Source organism: Hyaena hyaena, unplaced genomic scaffold (genome assembly GCF_003009895.1).
Source record: "Hyaena hyaena isolate Hyena2069 unplaced genomic scaffold, ASM300989v1 scaffold_79, whole genome shotgun sequence".
In the NCBI taxonomy this organism is placed as follows: domain Eukaryota; kingdom Metazoa; phylum Chordata; class Mammalia; order Carnivora; family Hyaenidae; genus Hyaena; species Hyaena hyaena.
The window spans coordinates 1,918,864-1,932,833 of record NW_024080711.1 but is presented as its reverse complement, the minus strand read 5'-3'; the positions used below and the strand labels follow the sequence as shown (position 1 = coordinate 1,932,833).

Here is a 13,970-nt window from a genome sequence, read left to right as displayed (position 1 = left end):
AAAATAACAGACTTAAGCAGCTGCATTACCAAGAGCAGGATTCTAGGTCTAGTTTTCGCAGACCTAATTGGCAATGCCCGTGAGGTTTTTCACTCCCGTCTGGGAGATGCCTGTGTTTCAGGGTCAAATGCGGAATGCAGGGGCTGCAAAGGAGGATGGGGTGGTGTGACGGGAGTGTAGACGTATGGGAGGGGCGCCATTGGGAGCTGAGTACAGTCCTGGGGAGGGGCTTCCTTCAGAGGAGGAGGCTCAAGAAGCTGAAACCCCAGTGTTCAGGTGCCCAAGTCAGACCCCTGGAAATTGCCCCGGAGTCTCCCCGGTTCAACCAGTCAGCACCAGTCCCCAGGACCTGCCTTCTGTAAGTGTGCTAGGTGAGTGGGCTGTGATGAGCATGGGCTGTGCTGCCAAGCTGCTGGATGTGAGTCCGGCTGAGAGGCGAGTAGCTCCCAGACCTTGGGCCCTTTACTTCCCCGTGTTTCCTGATTGTGGCATGAAATTGATAAAGAGGTAGCAGACCTATCTCAGGTTTGTTGTGAAGATAAAATGAATTAATACACGGAAAGCACTTCACACAGTGCTTTCTCATTAGTAAGTGATGCATAAATGTGAGCTCTCATGGTTTTTGTATGCCCCCGTTTTCCTCTTCCTTGCTGCCGCTGATGGAGTTGATGATCTTATCTCTTGCCTGAAATTGCTCCAATTGCCTTCACACCAGCTCCTTGCTCTGCATCAGGACCCGCCTGCCCCATTCCATTCTCCAGACTGCAACTAGAATGCTGGTTTGGAAAGCAAAAATCGTCGCCAGTCATTCTGGTTAATTTCCTTCAGAGGTTTTCTGTGGCTTTCAGGGTAGAGTTCAGACTCCAGGGAATTTCATGACCTCACTCTGGCTTCCTCAGCAGCCTCATCTCCCAAGCCTCTCCCTGTGTAGGTTTAGCTCAGCACCCAGTCTCCAAGCCTGCCCTCCTCTTCCTCTTCTTCATCTGGGCAACTCTGGTGAATTTCCCCCTACTCATCTGCTCCATATTGCCTGCCAGCAGACCTCTTGGACCTTTCCCCACCCCTCCCACCCCCAAGCTAATTGTGCTGTCCTTGCTTGGGGCCCTGCATCATCATCTACACATCAGTCAGTCTTCCCTACCCGAAAGTGCCTTGAGGGATGGATTGTGAGTCTCAGAAAAGGTTTGTTGAATCAGTAAATAAATGCAGGTCAAGCAAAGTTTAGTCCTTTTCACTAAAGCCAGAAACAAACACAGAGAATAATAGAAAGACAAAACCAATCTTTAGTACCTACCATACAATAAAAAAACTTTGGGAAGTACTAAGGAATCAGAAGTTGGTCAAAAGCAATATGGCATACTATCTTAGAACCATTTCAGAGGTATTTGTTTAAATTATAAAGGGTCAGACTAATAATGGAGAAATGTAGTGATTTGAACTCCTCTCTTCCCCTCTTAAAAAGGTGGGGCATTTCACATTTGGCTGTGAGGGGTGGAGGTCTAGCTCTCTGAAGAGGTTGTGTAGTGAATCTGGTTCTGGAGGGAGAGGTGAATGTTACCACACACATGGGCTTTGTAGCTCTTCCCGGGACTGTGGCTTCTCCAGGAGTGTGGATTTTGGCTTGTCCAGGGATTGGTATGAAGAGAGCAGAACTATCCTGTCATCAGAGTGCCTCTGTTACGTTTCAGGAGATTCAGGATGTTCTGTGGGTGCATGTGAGGTGGCATTTCCGAGCATTCCATTACTGGGTTCCCAGGAGCCATGCACAGGGAGCTAAGATGGTGTCTCTGGGACAGCCTCAGGGTCTGATTTCAAGGCTTCAGAATGGGGGTGGGGGGTTGTATAGCTGAGGAATCAAAAATGCTCTTTTACATTTTTAAAGGGCTGTAAACAAAACAAATCAAAATACAAAGAATATGTAATGGAGACCATGCCTAAAATACTTAGTACCTAGTTCTTTGTAGAAAAACATTGTCAACTGCTATTCTGGAGCTGAGACCATTGGTTTCATTTTTCATGTCATCTTTGATTGATTGGTAGTGGCTGCCTAGAGATCTGGGCTGAATAGGAATCCAAGGCTGGATCCAGACTCAGCAGGAAAGAATGCTGTGGTCAACTAGTGATGTCTGTTGGGGTGTGGGGTTGGAAAATGGTGGCATATAATCTTTGTCCTTACCTCCTTTCTATTTCTGTCACTGTGAAAGGGAGTACCATTGAAGGACAATGAAGGCAGACATCAGGGACAAAGCACATGAATAAAAAGTCATCCTTAGAGGAAGCCAGGACATTTCTACCATTACCATAAACTATCACTACCATTAACATTAGTAGCTTCCATTTATCAAGTGTGTACTATGTATGTACATTAGGATCCCATTTAAACTTTGTAATATTTTTTTCAGGAGATACTTATTTTAATTAGGACTCAATTCTGTTGCAAGCGTCAAACAACTTTAAGTAAAAAAAAAAAAAAAGGGAGTTGTCTCTTGTAACTCTTCAGTGCAGAGTAATGTACTTCAGGTATGGCTTAATCCAGGGCTTAAGCATCATTACCAAGACCTGGTTTCTCTCTCTCCATTTCTTGATTTGTTTTTTGAAGTTGGCACCATTTTTAGGCTCCATTTCATTGTGGGCTTAAATCCAGCTAGAAAATGAGATCCTCTATTCCAGCATCCCTTTATTGGCTTTGTTTGGATCCAGTGCCTCTTCCTGTGGCTGCAGTGCCACATGCTAGTAGGGCTTTGGTTTGATCACAGATTTTGTCTTTGAGCTATAGGCCAAGGAGTGGGAGCAGGGTCATTCTCCAGGAGAACATTGTTAGAGTACGTTGTTGTACTGTCACCAGGAGATGGGCCAATGGATGTTGGATTGCAATGCAACAGATGCCCACTATGCAACAGTTAGCATCCCCCCTTCATAGATGAGGGAAACTAGATTTAGGGACACTCAATAACTTGCCCAAGGACACATGGCTAGTAAACAGTGGAGTTCTGATTTGCAACCCACAATTTATATACTTAGTATCATTATTCTACACTTAGTAGAACTATTTGTGAACAGAACAATTTTTTTTAAGTAAGTTCCATGTCCAACGTGGAGCTTGAACTCAGGACCCTGAGATTAAGAGTCACAGGCTCCACTGACTGAGCCAGCCAGGTGTTCCATGAACAGCACAATTTGAAATGAGCTTAGTAAAAAGCTCTAATCTCTTATTTCTGAAAATACAGCTAACTAACTTGAAAAAATGTTACGTATTGGCTGGCTAGAAGATAGGAGGAAAAGGAAGACATACACTTCTTTGACTGGATTTTTACTCTTGTTTTCAACTAGTCTTTTGGCAGTTTCCACAGGTTCAACATTGCGTTAAGTTCTAGTGATACATGATGAATGGGATCTAGTCCCCTACCTTTAAGAAATTTCTCTTCTTTATTTTTTTAATGTTTATTCTTTTTGAGAGAGAGAAAGAGAGAGAGAGAGAGACGGACAGCAAGCAGGGGAGGGGCAGAGAGAGGGAGACGCAGAATCGGAAGTAGGCTCCAGGCTCTGAGCTGTCAGCACAGAGCTCAAAGTGGGGCTCCAACCCACAGACCGCGAGATCATGACCTGAGCTGAAGTCAGCCGCCTAACCGGCTCAGCCACCCAAGTGCCCCTAAGAAATTTATTTTCCACTGTGAAATTGCAAGACATAATTTGGTGACAGACTGACCGGAAGGAGGACCATGTGAGAGGAGGTGCAGGAGCAGAGCCCCCTTGATGGGGATAGTGACCTTCCAGTTTATTGGCATGTCCCCAGTATAGTGCTGTGTGTGATGGGAAAGCAGTAAGCATTTCTTGAATGTTACTTTTTTTTTTTATTGTGGTTAAATACAAATACAACATTTACCATTTTAACCATTTTTAAGTGTAAAGTTCTGTGGTATCAAGTACATTCATACTCCTGTGCAACACTCACCACCACCCATGTCTAGAACTTTTTCATCTTTCCAAACTGAAACTCTAAACCCATTATATAAAAACTCTTCCTCCCCCCACCTCCCCCCCACCCCACCAGTGGCACCCACCATTCATTCTTTCTGTCTGTATGCATTTGGCTACCTTAGGTACATTATGTTAAGTGGAATCGTACAATATTTGTCATTTTGTGACTGGTTTATTTCACTTAGCGTAAGGTCTTCAAGGTTCATCTATGTTGTATCGTGTGTCCAGACGTCTTTCCTTTTTAGGGCTGAATAATACTCCAGTATTTGGAGTATTATTTGGATAGACCACAATTTGTTTATCCGTTCATGTCAGTGGGCACTTCGGTGGCTTTTACCTTTCAGCTATTGTGAATAATGTGGCTGTGGGCATGGATGTACAAATATCTGTTTGAGTCCCTCCTTTCAATTCTTTTGGGTATGCGCCCTGATGTTAGATTGCTGTATCATATGATTTTTTAAGGAACTGTCAGGCTGTTTTCTTTTTTTTAATTTTTGAAAAAAAATTTTTTTGTGTTTATTTTTGAGAGAGAGAGTGCAAGCAGGGGAGGGACAGAGAGAGAGGGAGACACAGAATCTGAAGCAGGTTCCAGGCTCTGAGCTGTCAACACAGAGCCTGACGTGCGGCCTGAGCCCACAAACCGTGAGATCATGACCTGAGCTGAAGTCAGATGCTCAACCGACTGAGCCACCCAGGTGCCCCCTGACAGGCTGTTTTCTACAGCAGCTACCCTTTTAACATGCCCACTGGCAATGCACACAGGCTCCAATTCCTCCACGTCCTTGCCAACACTTGCTATTTTCAGGTTTTTAAAAAACACATGATAGCCACCTAGTGGGGGTGAAATGTTTAGTATAGTATTAAAAGTAGATTGGGATCGAACTGTGAGGGAGAGTAGCAGAATCTGAGTTTCATTCGGAGGAGCTATTGAGTATTTGTGGCAAGAGCATGATCACTTCCCCACATTAAAGAGAGAGTGGAGAGAAGAAAGATAGCAGAGGAGTTAGGGGGTTGTTTTAGTTATTAGTTATTTAGTTCTCTTTTAGATGAAAGAGAACCTAATAGTTTGCTCCACATTATACAACTGAGGATATTACATTTATTGCCACACAAATGGTATTGGACTTGGGGAGGAAAGGCAGATGGGCACTGAGAGAGCTCATGACCAAAGATGCCATAGGCAAGTTAGGGTGACTGCTGTTGCTAATAATGACAGTGATGATTGCAGATCCTTTATGCACTTTCTGTGAACATGGCAGTGTTCTAGGCATTAATTAATCAATTGATTGATTCTGATAAATCCTTTAAAGAGTTTATCAACCAAGGTCCCCTAAGGAGGCATATAACATACTCAAAGGGTATATATAACTCAAGAAAGTTTAATGAAGGGACTATTTACAAATATGTGGGCAGGGTTTTTTTTTTTGTTTGTTTGTTTAATGTTTATTTATTTTTGAGAGAGAGGGAGAGAGAGAGGGAGAGAGATGGGGCTTAAACTCACAAACCGTGAGATCAGGACCTGAGCCAAAGGCAGACACTTAACTGAGCAGGTGCCCCATAAAGATGTGGGTAGTGTTAAGGGAAATCACCAAGAGTGGCCAGCAATGCATGTAAACCTTTAGTATCACAGCCCTGAAAGGGTGATGTGTGAGAGAGGTTTCTGGAATTACTCTTCAGGAGAGGAATATAGCACTGCCAAACTGTGCCCTTGCACCGAGGCATCCAGATGAGAGTCCCCTACCATGCTTTTCTCCCCTCTCTGATTTCTCTTGGTGCTTCTCAACTGGCCGACCTAACCGGAAGCCAGAGGACAAGAAAACTTGATGTTAAGGACTACCTTGTATCTAGAAATCAGCCTCCCAGTGCTGAGTGGAGTGGAGATGGGAGGAGGATGGCTCTGGGGAGGGAAGCAGAGACGGTCTGGCAGAAAGGAGCACGTGGATGAGCCTTATTTCACAGGTGAGGGACCTGAAGCATCAGGGGTTGTATGACCTACCCAGGATCACTAATAACTGTAGGGCTGGGATCGAACCCAGGGAGCATTTCCACTGTAGATCCAGTCAAATCTGGAATATTAGGTTTTCCCCAGACCTGTGTGTTTTGATTCTTTGGGAATAATCTGATTTGTACAAACTTAGCTTGACTCTCAAGATGGAGAGGAAGGTACTGCTTAGAATCTCCCCCTGTTCTCCCCTAAGTAACAATATGTATTTCATATGTATGTGTCATAACTGAATGATTATATTTAGATTCAAAATAATCTTTTCTGGGGCACCTGGGTGGCTCAGTTAGTTAAGCATGCGACTTCTGCTCAGGTCATGATCTTGTGTTTCGTGGGTTCGAGCCCTGCATTGGGCTCTGTGCTGACAGCTTAGTGCCTGGAGCCTGCTTCTGATTCTGTGTCTCCCTCTCTCTCTGCCCGTCTCCTGCTTTGCACTGTTGTCTCTGTCTCTCTCAAAAATAAATAAGACATTAAAAAAATTTAAAAACATCTTTTTTTTTTAAATTTTTAATGTTTTATTTATTTCTAGGAGAGAGAGAGAGACAGCGTGAGCAGGGGAGGGTCAGAGAGAGAGGGAGATACAGACTCTGAAACAGGCTCCAGGCTCTGAGCTGGCTGTCCGCACAGAGCCCGACGCGGGGCTCGAACCCACGAACCGTGAGATCATGACCTGAGCGAAAGTCGGATGCTTAACCGACTAAGCCACCCAGGCGCCCCAAAAACATCTTTTTAATATAATTGTTGGGGATAGCAATAAGTCCTTGAAACCCATGTGAGAAAGATGTAAGTTTGTTTTGTTTTGCTTTTAGCTGAAAGCTTCAAAGGAGTTGACAGTGTAACCTGGCCGCTCAAACATTAATGAGACCTTGAGCTACATTATGGAAGAAGAGTTTCTAGTACAAGGGAGATGGTATTTCCCTCTGTGCTATCCTGGCGGGAGTGAGTGGAGAAAGAAAGCAACGTCTAGTCTGGGGTCGCTGGTGTGGGGTCCACCTCCCCTAAGGCATGACTGAAGGGTTTTCTAGCCAGAAGAAGTTCTGTGCTTTTTAAAATTTTTATTTTATTTTTTATTCTGGGGTCAGAAGTAGGCCCCCTGTGCAGAGAATGGGCCGCCTTGGAAGGTCTCATATTTTCCATTCCCAGAGGTTGTGGAGCTGAGGCCATAGGTGAGAGATGTGGCTGAGGGCTTATGTTAGTTTCCTGTGGCCTCTGTAACAAGTTACCACAAACTGGGTGACTTAAAATAGCAGAAATGTATGTTCTCACCATTCTGGAGGCCAGATGTCCAAAATCAAGGTCTTAGCACGGCTGAGCCTCCAGAGGCTTTGGGGGTGAAGTCTTTGCTCGCCCAGGTGCTGGTGGCTGTCAGCATTTCTGGGCTTGAGGCCGCATCATACCTTTCTCTGCCTCTAGTCACGTGGCCCCCTTCTCTCCTCTGTGTGTCTCATATAAGAACATTTGTCACTAGATTTAGGGTTCACCTGGATAATCCAGGGTGATATTGCAAGATCCTGAACTTAATTACCTCTACAAAGATCCTTTTCCCAACTATGATCACTTTCACCTGTTCCTGGGGTTAGGATGTGGACATGTCTTTTGGGGGGCACTGTTCACCCCACTGCAGAGTGCATGAATATACACCGTAACTCTTGATCCTCTGATTCTGTCGTGATGCCCCTAGATTGGATTTACCGCTTGGATTCTAGGTTCCTTGACACAGTAGGGGTTTTGTAAACATTTTTGATTTAATCTACTGAAATTTTATTCTAACTTTAAACCACGAAACAAACAAGACAGTTAAAAATCTACCTTCTCGGGGCGTCTGGGTGCCTCAGATAGTTAAGCAGCCGATTTTGGCTCAGGTCATGATCTTGTGGTCTGTGGGTTTGAGCCCCACGTTGGGGTCTGTGCTGACAGCTCAGAGCCTGGAGCCTGCTTCAGATTCTGTGTCTCCCTCTCTCTGACCCTCCCCTACTCATGGTCGGTTGGTCTGTCTGTCTCTCTCAAAAATATAAACATTAAAAGTAAAAAAACCAAAACAAAAACAAACTATCTTCTCGTATTTCTGACATGGGGCGTGAGTGAAAGAGGCTGTCAAAAACCAGTCTCATCCTGCCTCAGATGGAAGTTTCTTGTGCTTTGCTTTGCCTAGTGGCTTGGAGGAAATGAATGGGAGAAAGAACAGAGACACTAGCCGTGTTCTGGCTTCTCACCTGGGGCTTTCCCAGATGCTTTCAAAATGGTACTCAGAGGAAGGCTAAGGATGTTGGGGTCTTTCAGGAAATGGAAACAGAAGCATTAGAGGCTCCAGTTTCCAGGCTTTCGGAAAGCATCAGTTTAGAAATATGGTTTGTAAGTGCTGCTGACCCATCAATGAACGTTCTATGTGTGTGTTTTCAATACTTTGTCCCCAGCTGGGACTTATGTATACCAGGAAAACAAGGCAAGGTCAAGGGTACCTTTGGCAATTACCTGGCTAATTTGAAGACTATATCCCGTCAAGTGGGGTACGTCAAGAGAGTCCACCCCAGGGCATAAATTATTCTGTTTATTTGTCTGCATTGATCACATTAAATAAATAAGAGCCAAAATCTATTCCCTCTGTGCTGTGGAGAGGCTCTTGTAATTAAGTTCTGTTTCTCTCCAGGGGACAGCTTATTTGGGTTTCTCAGACACTTTGCAGTTTGACTTCAAAAGAGAAAGAGGAAAGAAGAAAAAGGTAAAATGTCCCCTCACTTTATTGTGTTATATGTTCTGCTGTATCATTGTGACTCTGGTTAATATTAACTTTGGGTCTGTTTGCTTTGAATAATAGACTTGGAATCTTGTGCTCCTTACAGGATTTAGTCTTACCAGCTGAGAAAAATGTTTTGCCTTGCCCAAAGACCAGCTACGTGATCTGTGGTTTAAAAATTATCAAGAATTTCAAAATGGTGTCAGCAGAGCATTAGGCCAAGCGTGGGGGCCCCTCCAAGCACGGGGCCTAGTGTAACTACCTAGGGTACTTGCCCATGACCTGGCACCGGCCTCACACTTATGCTGAGGATGACATCTTACTAACATAGCACCTTCCCCGCCCCTGCAAAGAGTGAGCCAGGCCAGTTTACTCTGCCCCACTCTGTGGGAACACACTCTTATGTAGGAACAAGGACACAGCTGGCAGGCTGGATGTGTCTTTAAAATTTTTTTTAAATGTTTATTCTTGAGTGAGAGAGAGAGAAAGAGAGAGAGGGAGCGAGCGCAAGCAGGGGAGGGTCAGAGAGAGAGGGAGACACAGAATCTGGCACAGGCTCCAGGCTCTGAGATGTCAGCACAGAGCCTGACGCAGGGCTTGATCTTACTAACTGTGAGATCATGACCTGAGCTGAAGATGGATGCTTAATGGACTGAGCCCAGGCACCCAGGCTGGACATCTCTTGTTGGCTCTTCCATGTCATGTTTCCTCCCATATCCACCTGCTCTGTGCTCCAAGATACATTAAGGGCCATCTTTGTCTTTGATTTCTGGTATAATTTGGCCAGTGGTGGATCCAGTCCACCTCTGGGAGAGTAGGGGGAAAGTGGGGTCAGGTGTTTATTTCCCCGTTCCCTCCTGGTGGGTTGCAGGTTGCAGGCTGGTTTCATCTGTGTGCTGAAGGCCACAGCTCATGCCAGGGGTCTTCTCCATCCAGCCTCAGTCTTTAGAATTCCCTTACCCACCCACCCCTGCGGCCCAGGCATGCACTCTGGCCTCGGGACGGTAATGGCTTCCTGCTGTTGCCAGCCTTCACTGCTTTTCTAAACCCTTCATTACTCTTTTCTCAGTAGTCTTTCCAATAGGACTCCTCAGTAGGATTAAAAAGCACCCCTTGTTTCCTACCTGGGCCCCAGCTGATTCAGCAGCCTGCTGCCAGGGTTGGGCCACACCTTGCACTGCTACAGAGCCAAAAGAGAGGCTGATGGCTCTGCTGACTGATTGTTGGGCCAACTCCTGGTAAGCTTGGGCCAGCAGGAAGCAGTGTGTCTACATCCACGGTGGCAGAGAGCATACACTTGCGAGTCAGGCATTTGACTCTCTGGTAATACTTGGGGCGAGTCATATAACGTGAGCATAATGATAGTTCTTCACTTGTAGGGTTGTTTTGAGCAAGTGTCTCACTGGAGGGGATGCATTGTCTGTACTCTGTCTCTGATCTGAGCTGCGGCACTTACAGCCAGCAATCACATCAGTGATTACCAACTTTTCACTGCTTTAGTGTCGTTTTGGGTATTATTTCTGTCTCCCAAATTAGATTAGTATTCTGGAAGTTAGGGATTTTATCTTAAGATTTTTTTTGAACTAATCTAAGTTCTCAACCTAGTTGCCAGCACATTGTTAATTGGTCAAGAAATATGTCTTGGCTAAATATAAGGTAACCTTATAGCTTATTATTCATACCGGGAAGCTTTTGAAAGTGAAGGAGGAGTACTTTTTAATAATTACACCAGAACAAGAGGGACAAACAGGGATGGTCTTAGGCAAACAGGGCCACAGAGTCACTCTAGTTAAGTGAGACTTAAGATAGTTTTCCAAATGTTGTTTTAAAATTGTCCAGCCTACCCTCTTTTGTATTAGTCTGCCTTTGGTTTATGAGATAAAAACATGAGTTTTTAAAAACATAGGAAAGATATGTTTAACGTTCCTAATAGATTTTTGGCCCAAATTTGAGGCAATGAATTAGGATTTCTCCTCCTCCTCCTCCTTCTTATTCCTTCTTCCTTCTCCTTCTCCTTCTTTTTTTAAGATTTTATTTTTTTAAGTAATCCCTACACCCAATATGGGGCTCGGACTCACAACCCTAGATCAAGAGTCATGCACTCGCTGACTGAGCCAGCAGGCACCCCAAGGGTCTGGGATTCTTGCACAGATAGAGACCTACCTTTATATCTTACTACCCTAGTTTACATTGGATACCTACTTACACAACTTTCTTGTGTGCTTACTTTTTTTTTTTTCCATATATGGTCTAATTATTGTCCTTCTTGCAGTAGTGATCATTTATGTTCAGAGATGGCAAAAATAGATGTATATACATATATTTTTTTGAGCATCTCTGTCTTTGTATTTCTGGTTGCCTAGGTGACATTTCCAAGAGAATGCATGCTAATCTGCTATTATTACAGCAGAGATAAGATGGAAACTATTTTTAGTCCCTTTTATACCTCTCTTTTTCTCCACCAGACCGTTTAATTGGTTTATTTCTCCTGTTTCCATTATTGGAAGGCTGCATATAACTTCCTTCCTCCGGTTCTGATCTGGTGATTTTAAGTTTCAGAAAATTGATGTAGTAATTCAGTACCTCCTTCATTCAGGACTAAATCTGTACTGATAGTCAGTTCGTTTGGCTAGTTGATACCACTTGTTTTTCTCACAGATTGTCCAAGCCAGCCTTAGGCAGGAGATATTTTTGGTAGAAGTAAAAAAGAACGTGGGTGTAATCTATAGTGCTGTAGCAAAAGGAACTATACTCTGGGGCTGCATTAGCCTGGTTTTGATCTTGGCATTGTCCCATATTAGCTGCCTGATCTCCTGGAGCTTGTATCTGTAGGTAACTACTGGGGTGACAGTGGTACTGCTGCTTGGGGTTGTTGTGAGGATTGAGAAGGTCAAGTGCACAACACATGCGAGCATGAGCTCACCATCTCACACACGGAAGTTATGCTGCTGCTGTGGCTCTTCTTGACTAACAAAGCTGGAAGTGCACCAAATTTCAGAAAATAATGTCACTCAAGATGCTGCAAATACTTGAATTTGCTAAGGAGATAAATTTGAGGGATCATTATTTTCTTCTAATTTTTTGTAACTAAAATCTTTTACTGGGGTACCTGGGTGGCTCAGTCAGTTGAGCATCTGACTGTTGGTTTCGGCTCAGGTCATGATCTCACAGTTCTTGGGTTTGAGCACTGAATCAGGCTCTGCACCGACAGCGTGGAACCTGCTTGGGATTTTCTCTGTCCCTCTCTCTTCCTCTCTCTCTGCTCCTCCCCTGTTCATGTGCTTTTTCTCTCTTTCAAAATCTTTTCTTTCTTTAAAATCTCTCTTAGTAAAAGATTTTCTTTTATAAACAAGTGTTAATATTTGGAATATTTTCTTTCATTTTTTTTTTTTTAAAGATTTTATTTTTTAAGTAATCCTGCGCCTGACATGGGGCTCAAACCCACAACCTTGAGATCAAGCATCGCATGCTGTACTGACTGAGCCAGCCAGGAGCCCCATTCTTTCATTATTTTTACGTAAAGATATATATGATACATATCACTGAAGTACTATGTAATAAGGGACTTTCCGTGTTTCTCTGACAACTAAATGCACATGAAGGGGAAATATTTAGCCTAACTCAGTATTAGGGATAGGGCCTGAAATACGATACCAGGGATCTGAGATTATTAATTTGGGTTGTCTGGCAAGTGTGAGAGGAGAGATGGACTTTAATCTGTGGTTATTTAAATTTATTTAATATTGGGTATGTTCTGGATCGGGTCCTTTGGTCCTTGCTCTTTTGCAATGTTATTCTATTTAGATAAATGGATTTATCATTTATCACTTAGATTAATCATTTGATAAATGAGATAGACTGCTGTGTTCTTGTCCTGTAGTTTGTCTTGCTGCCCTTGAAGACAGAGAAAGTGAGATGAACAGATAGACAGACATACACACATACACACACATTTCTTTCAACATGTGATCTGAAGTTTCTAAGAGAACATTTACAGGAAGTGCTCTTTGATGGGGTTTTGTACTGGGACTTGTCGGAAGAGAAAGACTGGGATGTGGGAAGCCTGCGATGTTAAGTTCCCACCGCCTCACCCTTTGGAAGACATGACCGCCACTTCCCAGCCAGGCTGGAGGACGAGCAGTGAGAATCAGAATGCAGTTCTGGCCTCTGAAGGATCTTGAGAGGGCAACAGGAAGACTGTACCTTAGATTTTTCGAATGCAGCCACTTAAAGAATACGTTCCCCAGACCTTGAGCACTGTTTCCTCCATACCCTCGGCCTCGTCATTATAAAAGTAAGGCATTGTCATGAATGAGATCTGCATGCTTTAGAAAATTAGAAGGAAGAGAAAAAATGTTACCATAATCCAAATAATTCAAAGGCAAACATGGTTAATATTTGGAACATTTCTTTTCATTATTTTTATAAAGAAAATTTTTTCTTAATTACAGTCATATTTTTTTATAATTTAAAAATTAATTTTTCATTTTACCATATATCCTAAGCTGTGATACTGTGATAGAATAAGAAATATATAGTGGGTTTCTGTCCTCAGTTCCTGGCACAGAGCACCTTAAAAACCCTTGGTATTTCTGGGGCGCCTGGGTGGCTCAGTCGGTTAAGCGTCCGACTTCGGCTCAGGCTGTGATCTCACCATTCATGGGTTCTTCACGTGTTGGGCTCTGTGCTGGCAGCTAGCTCAGAGCCTGGAGCCTGCTTCGGTTTCTGTGTCTCCTACTCTCTCTGCCCCTCCCCCACTCATGCTCTGTTGCTCTCCGTCTCAACAATAAATAAACATAAAAAAGAAAAAACCACCTTGGAATTTCTGAGTGATAGGGGTAAGGAGAGTGTCCTTTGTGGTTCTTAATAAACTCCTTTCAGCCACTCTGAATTTATGCTAATGGTGTGACTCTTGGAAGACGGGTCTGGTTGACAAAAGAACCAATCACATGATTAGAGGATTGGAACTTTCAGGCCCCTCCTCTACCCCCTAGGAGTGTAAAGGGGGTGGAGAGCCAGTTCAATCAGAGCAGCTTATGGTTTAATCAATCATGTCTACATAAAGGAGCTTCCATAAAATACCATATGATTTTACTCATATATGGAATTTAAGAAACAAAACAAAGGAGCAAAAGGACAAAAAAAAAAAAAAAAGAGAGAGAGGGGGGCAAACCAAGAAACAGACTCTTAACTATAGATAGGTGGTTACCAGAGGGGAGGTGGGTGGGGGAATGGGTTAAAGAGATGATGGGGATT

The 13,970-nt window shown here is 43.7% G+C and overlaps 1 protein-coding gene across 1 annotated transcript in view; it reads left to right on the top strand.

The window, feature by feature from the left end:
* Nucleotides 1–285: 285 nt before the first annotated feature.
* The window catches only part of NCALD (neurocalcin delta), a 391,472-nt gene continuing 377,787 nt past the window's right edge, over nt 286–13,970 (top strand). The window contains exon 1 of the mRNA XM_039233846.1: nt 286–371. The gene's annotated coding sequence lies outside the window, so the exon portion shown is untranslated. The remainder of the gene's footprint in view (nt 372–13,970) is intronic.